The sequence below is a fragment of the Coffea eugenioides genome, chromosome 2 (assembly GCF_003713205.1).
Source record: "Coffea eugenioides isolate CCC68of chromosome 2, Ceug_1.0, whole genome shotgun sequence".
Classification (NCBI taxonomy): Eukaryota; Viridiplantae; Streptophyta; class Magnoliopsida; order Gentianales; family Rubiaceae; genus Coffea; species Coffea eugenioides.
Window position 1 is genome coordinate 9,955,858 of NC_040036.1, and position 9,078 is coordinate 9,964,935.

At 40.9% G+C, this 9,078-nt stretch overlaps 1 pseudogene; it reads left to right on the top strand.

The window, feature by feature from the left end:
* Positions 1–5,388: 5,388 nt before the first annotated feature.
* Positions 5,389–7,323, top strand: LOC113756020 (annotated as a pseudogene).
* Positions 7,324–9,078: the final 1,755 nt, after the last annotated feature.

The window sequence follows — 9,078 nt, forward strand, 5'->3', positions numbered from 1 at the left end:
CTTAAGTACCCCCTTCCATCTGTTTCGGGCAGTTGTAAGACAGGTGTGGTCTGTTCCCCAACCTTTTTCTTCAGCAGAGAGACATGGAAAACAGGATGAATCTTGGAATCTGCTGGTAATCTGAGCTTGTATGCAACCTCCCCCATTCTTCCTATTATTTCATATGGTCCATAGTAACGTGCTGATAACTTAGTGTTCCCTCGCATGGCTACTGAACTCTGCCTGTAAGGCTGTAACCTCAGGTACACCCAATCACCTACATCAAACCTTCTTTCACTCCTGCTTTCATCTGCGTACTTTTTCATCCTCTCCTGAGCTAGCTTGAGGTTCTGCTGCAGTATGATGTCAACCTTGTGTCTCTCCCTTAAGTAGTCCCCAACAACAGCTACCTTGGCCTGAGTATATGGCCCTATAGCTAATTGGGGGGGTGCCTGCCCATAAAGAGCCTCAAAAGGGGTCATTTGGATGGCTGTGTGGTAGCTAGTGTTGTACCACCATTCAGCCATAGTCAGCCAATGATTCCACTTTTTTGGTTCCAAATGTGAAAAACACCTGAGGTACATTTCTAATACCTGATTGACCCTTTCAGTCTGGCCATCAGACTGAGGATGGTAGGCGGTACTGAGGTCCAGTGTAGCTCCCAGGAATGTAAACAGTTCTCCCCAGAACTGACTGGTGAAGACCCTGTCTCTGTCTGATAGCATACTCTGAGGTACTCCATGCAACTTGACCACTCCATCTAGAAAAATCCTGGCGATCCTTGGGGCATCATAAGGATGTGAGGTGCTCAGAAAGTGAGCATACTTAGTGTACCTGTCTACTACTACCATGATAGTATCCTTTCCTTCAGAGTTAGGTAATCCTTCAATGAAATCCATAGTGATGTGGCTCCAGGGGTACTGTGGAATTGGCAGGGGTTGTAGGAGCCCTGGATAGGATACATGCTCATCCTTACACTTCCTACAGATATCACATTTTAGGATTGCTGTTTTGATGTCTCTGTGCATACCTGGCCAATAGAACAACTGCTTGGCTCTCATGAAACTGGCCTGAATCCCAGAATGCCCCCCCAATTGGGAGTCATGTAAGGTGTTGATCAGCTTTTTCCTTATCTCCCCTCCTGATCCCACTACTACCCTTCCTTTAAACTTCAGTATACCATTCTGATAGCTGTGATTGGCAATCAGGTCTGGTTTAAGTAGAACTTCCCTGATGATATTCTGTGCCCAGTCATCTCCTTGGTAGCTACTAATCACCTCCTTGATCCATTCTGGTACTATAGTGGTTATTGCAGTGCACTCCAAGCCTGAGTTTCCCCTCCTGGAAAGGCCATCAGCTACCACGTTCTCCTTTCCCTTCCTGTAGTGGATCTCATAACTCATCCCCATGAGCTTAGTTAACCACTTCTGCTGCAGGGGTGTGGTGATCCGTTGTTCCAGCAAGTACTTTAAACTCTGATGATCAGTGTTGATGATGAAGTGTTGGCCCTCCAAGTAATGTCTCCATTTTGAGACTGCTGTAACTAAAGCTAGTAGCTCCTTTTCATAAATAGATAGCCCCATATTCCTAGGCCCCAAACCTTGACTGATATAGGCTAAAGGTCTTCTGTTCTGCATTAATACTGCCCATATCCCACTGTAACAGGCGTCAGTTTCTACTACAAATGGTTGGTTGAAGTCAGGTAGAGCCAGGACAGGTGTGTCACACATGGCCCTTTTGAGCTTCTGAAATGCCTCATCTGCTTCTGGTCCCCAATGGAAGCTGTCCTTCTTCAGTAGTGCAGTCAATGGTTTAGCTATACCACCATATCCCCTAACAAATCTCCTATAGTACCCTGTCAGGCCTAGGAACCCTCTCAGCTGTTTCACATTTCCTGGTGTAGGCCAATTCACCATACCTTCAATCTTCTCAGGGTCAGCTTTTACTCCTTCAGCAGATATGATGTGTCCCAGGTACTCCACCTGTTTTTGGCCAAAGGCACATTTGCTCCTTTTGGCATACAGTTGGTGTTTCCTGAGGATGTCTAGGACTTCTGTAACATGCTTCAAATGTTCCTGCAAACTTGAGCTATATATCAAGATATCATCAAAGAATACAAGCACAAATTTCCTTAGCTGCTTTTGAAAGACATGGTTCATCAGACTCTGGAAAGTAGCAGGGGCATTGGTGAGCCCAAATGGCATCACCTTGAACTCGTAGAGCCCCTGATGAGTTCTAAATGCAGTCTTGGGAATGTCTGCTGCCTTCACCCTGATCTGGAAGTAGCCTGCCCTCAAATCTATCTTGGTGAAATATTTGGAACCTGTCAACTCATCCAAAAGTTCATCAATAAGGGGTATAGGGTATTTATTTTTGACTGTCAGCTCATTTAATTGCCTATAATCAACACAGAATCTCCAGGTGCCATCCTTCTTTTTTACCAGAAGTACAGGGGATGCAAAGGGGCTATTACTGTGCTGAATGATACCATTTCCCAACATTTCTTGCACCAGCTTCTCAATCTCAGTCTTTTGAATATAGGGACACCTGTATGGTCTGATCTGGAAAGGTTTAGACCCCTCTTTAAGGGTAATGGAATGATCATGACCCCTCTCAGGGGGCAGCCCTTGAGGTTCTTTGAATACCTCCTCAAAATCCTGCAGTACCTCCTCCACCTCTGGGGGTGTAGTAGCATTGGCCTGTACCTCCTCCTGGACTGCACTGAGCTGAGCCATAATTCCATAGGCCTGTTTCCTGGCCCACTTATGTAGTCTACTCCCTTTGATCAACCTTAGCTGCACCTGATCCCTCTCCCCTTTCAGTTCCACCTGCTGTTTCCCTTTCCTGAACTTCACACTAAGCCCCTTGAAGTCAAACTCCATAGGACTGAATCTGGCCAGCCAGTCTACACCCAGCACCATATCACATCCTCCTAGCTTCAGTGTATTGAACTGGTGCTGGAATTCATAGCCTTGCATTTTCCACACTACAGGTTTAGCTAGGCTGTTGGACTGTACCTTTTCCCCATTAGCTACCTTAACAACTAGGGGTGGACCACTACTAACCAGTTTCAGATTGCTAGCTAGTTGTGCATCCAGGAAACAGTGAGTGCTACCACTGTCAATAAGTGCAGTGATAGTTCTCCCTTTTACTAACCCCTTCAATTTAATAGTTTGGTGTTCACTACCTCCTGCTAGAGCATTGATGGAGATTTCCATATGTTCATCCCCAATTTTGCTTTCAATGCAATCACAGAAAACTTCAGGTTCAGTCTCTCTTCCTTCCTCACTAGCTACCTGTTTCTCATTGTCATCATGTACTAGCAGAAGATGGATGTGGGATTGTTTACAAGTATGGCCAAGTGTGTAAGGTTCAGCACATTTATAACATAGTCCTTTCTCTCTCCTGAGATTGAACTCACTAGGGGTGATCTTTTTGAACTGGTTAGTGTTGCTGTTTGGGGTTCTGTAGGTGTCTGTGGGGTTTTTATCTGAGGATCTGGATGGGGTGGGGTTCCATTTGTTATGGCTCTGTGGGTGGAAAGGGGTTCTGTGTGTCTGGGGGCTGTTAGGTAGGGGTTTGTGAAACTTTTGCATAGCTTTCAGGTTCTTTTCTTGTAGCTTGGCTGCTTCTATTGCATCTGACAGGGTTGCAGGTTTGGCCATTTTAACCATATTGACTATTTCTTCCTTTAGACCACTTAGGAAACATGCTTTATAGTAGGAATCTGCCAAATGACGGAGGGAAGGCATTACCAGTGCTTTGAGTAGCTCGAACTTTTCCAGGTAGTCTGCTATGGATCCTTCCTGCCTAAGCTTGTTGAATTCTTCAATAGCTTCTTCTGGTGTACCCTCCCCAAACCTTTTACACAAAGCAGTAGCCAGTTCTGTCCATGGAATGGTTCCCCTGCCACTGAATACTCCATGGAACCAGGTATCAGCTCTGTCCCTCAGGTATAGCTCAGCAATCTCAGATTTCATGTTCTCCTCCACTCCATTGATCTTGAAGAACTTATTAGCCTTACGGATCCATTCCCTGGGATTATCTCCTGTGAAGTTAGGTAACTCCACTTTAGGCATTCTGGAGTAGGTTCTGGTCTCCCTCCAATCTGATCTGTCATAGCCTTCCTCCTGTGTTCCTTCCTTCTTAGGTCCTTCAATGGAGCTACTACTTTCTGCCTCCTTGTTCTTGTCATTGAATTTTGCCATCATCTGAGCCATCATAGCCATCATACTTTCATATTTTTGGTCTAGATTTTTGAGAGTCTTCTCTGTGCTTTCTTGCCTATGTCCCAACACCTTGACCACACTGCCTAGCTCAGAGATATCTTTTTTTAACACCTCCTCCTGAGATTTTGTCATCCCAATGGCTCGTAGCTAAGCTCTGATACCACTGTTATGGACCAGAAACCAGAGAAGCCAGAACTAATGCGGAAATCAGAAGGAACAAGCTTGAATGAATAAAATCAGTTAATGAAGAATCAATGAATTAGTGAACGAATGAACTTCAACTTTCATTAATTGAATCTGGAAAACCAATTACAAGAACAGAAATAATGGATTTAGCCAAGAAGGGGAAAGATTGAAGGAATTGAAAAAGAAAAGAGAGGGAAATTGGCAGAGCCAATTTCTGTTTACAAACAATGGAAATAATATGACAAAAATCTGTCTAACTCTCGGATTCTTCAGCCTTTTATGGCACTTCCAGACTAACTAACTTCTAAACTAGCTAATCAGGTGAGGCCACGTGGAAGTTCTGGAATCATCAGCTCCACTTGTGCCAAACAGAAGCATAATTCTGTTATAACAGATAGAAGGCGTGATTTGTAAGTCACGCCTTACTTCCTCAAGTTGCGTGGCTGCGCCTTTCACACAAACTGGAACACGCCTCTCTCCTTCTTCCAGCTAGAACACGCCTTTCCTGTATTCTAGATCACGACTTCTGTATTTTTCCTCATACTCCATGACAAATTAACTCCAACCTTCAAAATAGACCAGTTCACCATTTTTTTTCTCTCTTCCTCAGGTAAGTCGAGACCAGTTCACTGATTAAACTGATGAAGGTGGCTTTTTGACACTGGCGAGTTAGAGATCTGTAGCAGCCCGAAAAGTGTTAAACGAAGGTTCAGAAACAGGAACACCCAACTGGGAGGAAATTATCGTGCTTTGCACGGTGGATAGCTGCAAGATAAATTGCTAAAAATATTTCATCCTATTGTTTTTTTTTTTTTTTAAATGATGCCCTACGTTGTTGTCAACTGTCAATTATCACATATGGTTTTATGGCTAACCCTGTTTAACTTTCTGAAGATTACATTTAAACCCCCCGTATTGCCCAAAAGGCCAATATAAAGCTGGGAAGGGTGGGGCTAGCTATTTAGCAATCAGCTCAGAAAATTAAGGAGCAAGAATGGTGTTGAGCTAGAAGCAAGAAGCTCTGGTGAAGGAGTCGTGGGAGCTGCTGAAACAAGATATTCCTCTACATGGTTTTCGTATATCTACATCGTAAGTTTGCACCACCAGTTTCCGACCAATTCGTTTGCTTTGCAGAATTTAAACTTTCTACACACAAACACACACAGAGACAGAGATATGGAGTAGTACAGAAGAGGTTGCTTGTATCTACGTCTAGCTCTGTGTAGTTAAGAAAATGGTTGAACGAGTTTGAATCGAATTGAGCACCTGAAACATTTGCAAACTGAAAATAGCTTATTTAAATCATTAGCACTATCTAAAATCACTATTTTAGGCTCGTGATAGCTGAATATTGTGTCTCTTTCTTCCTTGAATAATTTCTTTTCTCTTGCCAATTTCACGGTTAATATCTTGTTGCTACATGGTTAAGGATCCTGGAGAAAGCACCAGAGGCAAAGAACATGTTCTCATATCTAAGGGACACCGATGATCCACAGAACAATCCCAAGATCTGGGCACATGCTGCCAAGGTTTTCAAGATGGTGTGTTGGCTCAATTCATTTTCTGTTGTCATTTTCGTAAATTTTGCCCGACTTTGCGAAATGGCTAAATAGATATTACCATAAACAATAATAATAAATTTATGTTGTCATTTCTTGTCTTCCACCATCCCTATAAACAACGAGTGTTCAATTGTTCATCAACCTGGCGTATGCTACTACCACAACAGGAAAGGTCGTTTTTAAACTGAAAAAAATAAACATTGGGTCGTGTCTATCTTCCATGATTTGTTGGTATTCTATTTTTATACTTCATCAATTTTAAAAGCACCATAACTTTAATACTTTTGGCTCTGAATCTTCTTCTTTGTTACTAGTATTTTTTTTTCTCTGAAGAGCTATACCCTTTAACAATTTTTTTCATTATCTCGTTGATGATGGTCTCCACTTTTTCCTCTACAGGTATGATGGACTATATGGGTGCGCAATGCACTTATATGATCCGATGGTGATTCAGTTCGATCAATTTTCTGTGGTTCTGTTGGATTATCCTCTAGAATAGGAGTAGATAGATGATGACAATTGATAAAAAAAAAAAAAGAGTATGATGGACTATATTGTTTATTCTCCTATTGTGAACTGTTGATCCAAATCTGACAAAGACCACCAATTACACTCATGCATAATTATATTTCAGGCATCTCTATCTATCGATATTAAAATTCAAAAGAGAAGCATTAAGCAATGATTAACATGGACATGTACAAATTTAACGGGTTGTCATTCTTGGGGAGATTAGAAAACCAGTAAAGCAATACGAGTAATTATTGTTTATGGTTTAGTTTACATGTGGATACCAAAATTAATTGGTGAAGATATTCCACGTACTTGAAAGCACTTGCAGTGCTTGGAAGCTAGATCTCAAGATCCTGCAAATTGTTGGGATCTGACAAGGTTGTATTGTACACGAGATCAGATTTGCGAATCAGTAGTGCAGCTGCGTGAGAAGGGCAAAGTGGTGTTTGCCGATACTACTGTCAAGTGGTTGGGATCTGTTCATCTCCAAAAGGGAGTTCTTAGATTCCATTTTGAGGTACCACTAGTTCTAAAGCTCTGTCCTAATAGTGGTGTCTCTTGAATTTTGATGGAGTGTAACTGATAGATATATTATATGCTAATGTGGAAATACAAAATCCATTCTTGATCATAATTTAACAAGCAAACATGTAGGAATCACTTCATTCAAAGTTTTTATTACGAAGCAATTAATAAAGAAAGTAATAAATTTGTCAATTTTACTTGAGACATAGGTTGTGAAAGAAGCATTCCTGGAAACAATCCAAGAGGGCGTGGGAGAAAACTGGAGCGAGGAAATGAGGAATGCCTTGGCAGCAGCAATTCAAGGTGAGATGCAGGCAGAGGTTCGTTAACGTCCAGATGTAAAATCTATGCAATGACCAGAAATGACCAGAAATGCTATGTAAAATCTCGCAAGGGTTTGAGTTGAAAATAAAGTCAGTGAACTTGACCCTAACAAAGTAAGATTTCCTCATCTAGCATAATACCTAAGGCAAAAGAGTTAATCTTAGAGATTATATGATTCTTATCACTTCTAACTAAACAAAAGGAGCACATTTGAAACACCACTCTTAATTGAAGAATATCTTCCATCAAAATCTGTTGTTGGCAAGAGTGTGGTATCTGTTTAGTTAAAATTATTGCATGAAGTAAATTTGTATTTGTTGATTTGAGTTGCAAATTTTGATTGTTTTATAAGCAAATTATGCATTTTTTCTGGGTTTATTGTTTATTGTTTAAATAAAATTTTTGGATATTTTAAAAAAATATTATGGTTGTTATCTAATTGTAATTTTTTTACCATCTTTTTCTTATAAGAGTTATTATTTTAGTTTTTCTTTCATGCTTTTTGTTAATTTCGTCCTGAGCCTTTGTGTTTTTTCTGGAGCAAATAGTTGTATGTCAGTATGGCCATTATCTTTTTGCTATTTTTGCTTGCGAAATGTTGGCAAAAGACAAATTTGAATTGCTCTTGGAAACTTCGTTTTTGAGTGAACAAATAGCTCAAGGACAGAATTTAAACCTTCCAACGCAAACCAAAGGAAGTTTACAATGAAAAAAGTAATAGACATGTCCAAAAAGGCACCAAATAGCTGATCAACAAAACAATATAACAGGCAAAACTTAAGACAGTGACTTAAAGCTTAGAGATAAGTAAAAATAAGATAAAAACAAAAGAAGAAGCAACAGGCAAGAAACCAAACAGCAACAAAGATTGAATGTAATGTACACGCTATGTATAATATATAGTGATGTACATACTAAAGATGCATAAAGAAAACAAAAGAAAGGCGGGAAGAAAAAGTGGAAAACCTGAAGAAGCAGATTGAAGTTAAAAAACCAATGCAGATGAAGAGAAAAGAGCAAATGTCTTCTGGCGCTCTTTTTTCCCCCGCCGCAGTAAAACCGAAACCAAATATTAGGGTTGAGTGATAAGCAAATCCCTAATTGGTCCGTGGAACTTGAACCTGGAGATTGGGCTTTTCCTTTGCCAATGGGTTGGGAGTTGCCGAATGGCAGTATTGGGTAGATTTAAGCTCAAGCCGAGGTCCACGCGGGTACCATTTCAATGTGCGACTTCTTTGACGTTGTTCTAATCCCTCCTCTTTTTTGTTACTAACACTTGAATGAAGGCCCTACCAGGACTCAAATAAGGAACTTGCAAAAAAAAGGACTCAAATAAGGAGGACTCATGGGCAGCTCGATTGGTCTCAACAAGCCTCCTTAAGAGCTGGTGTTCAGTGTCCGCAAGGGTCCGAATCCAGTGATTATCGTGTTCAGGGGATGGGGTCTCTCCTCCAGGGACGGAATGGGATTAGTCGGGTCTCGTAAGGATTGACCCGGACACCTACTCCGTAAAAAAAAAAAATGAGGATGTAGTGAAAAGGGTGCCGTATCGGTTCTAATCTAGCACTACCGACATACATTACGAAATATAGCCAACGACTGATTGCGCGCAGAACTTGAATGCAAATTTATGCACAGAATCATGACTAAACTAGGGCTTGTTCTCGGTTGTTTTAAATTTTACAAAATCTGATTATAGAGAATAATCAGAATTAGCAAAAAATACTCTTTAAATGATTATAGTTTTTAGCTTTTATTGA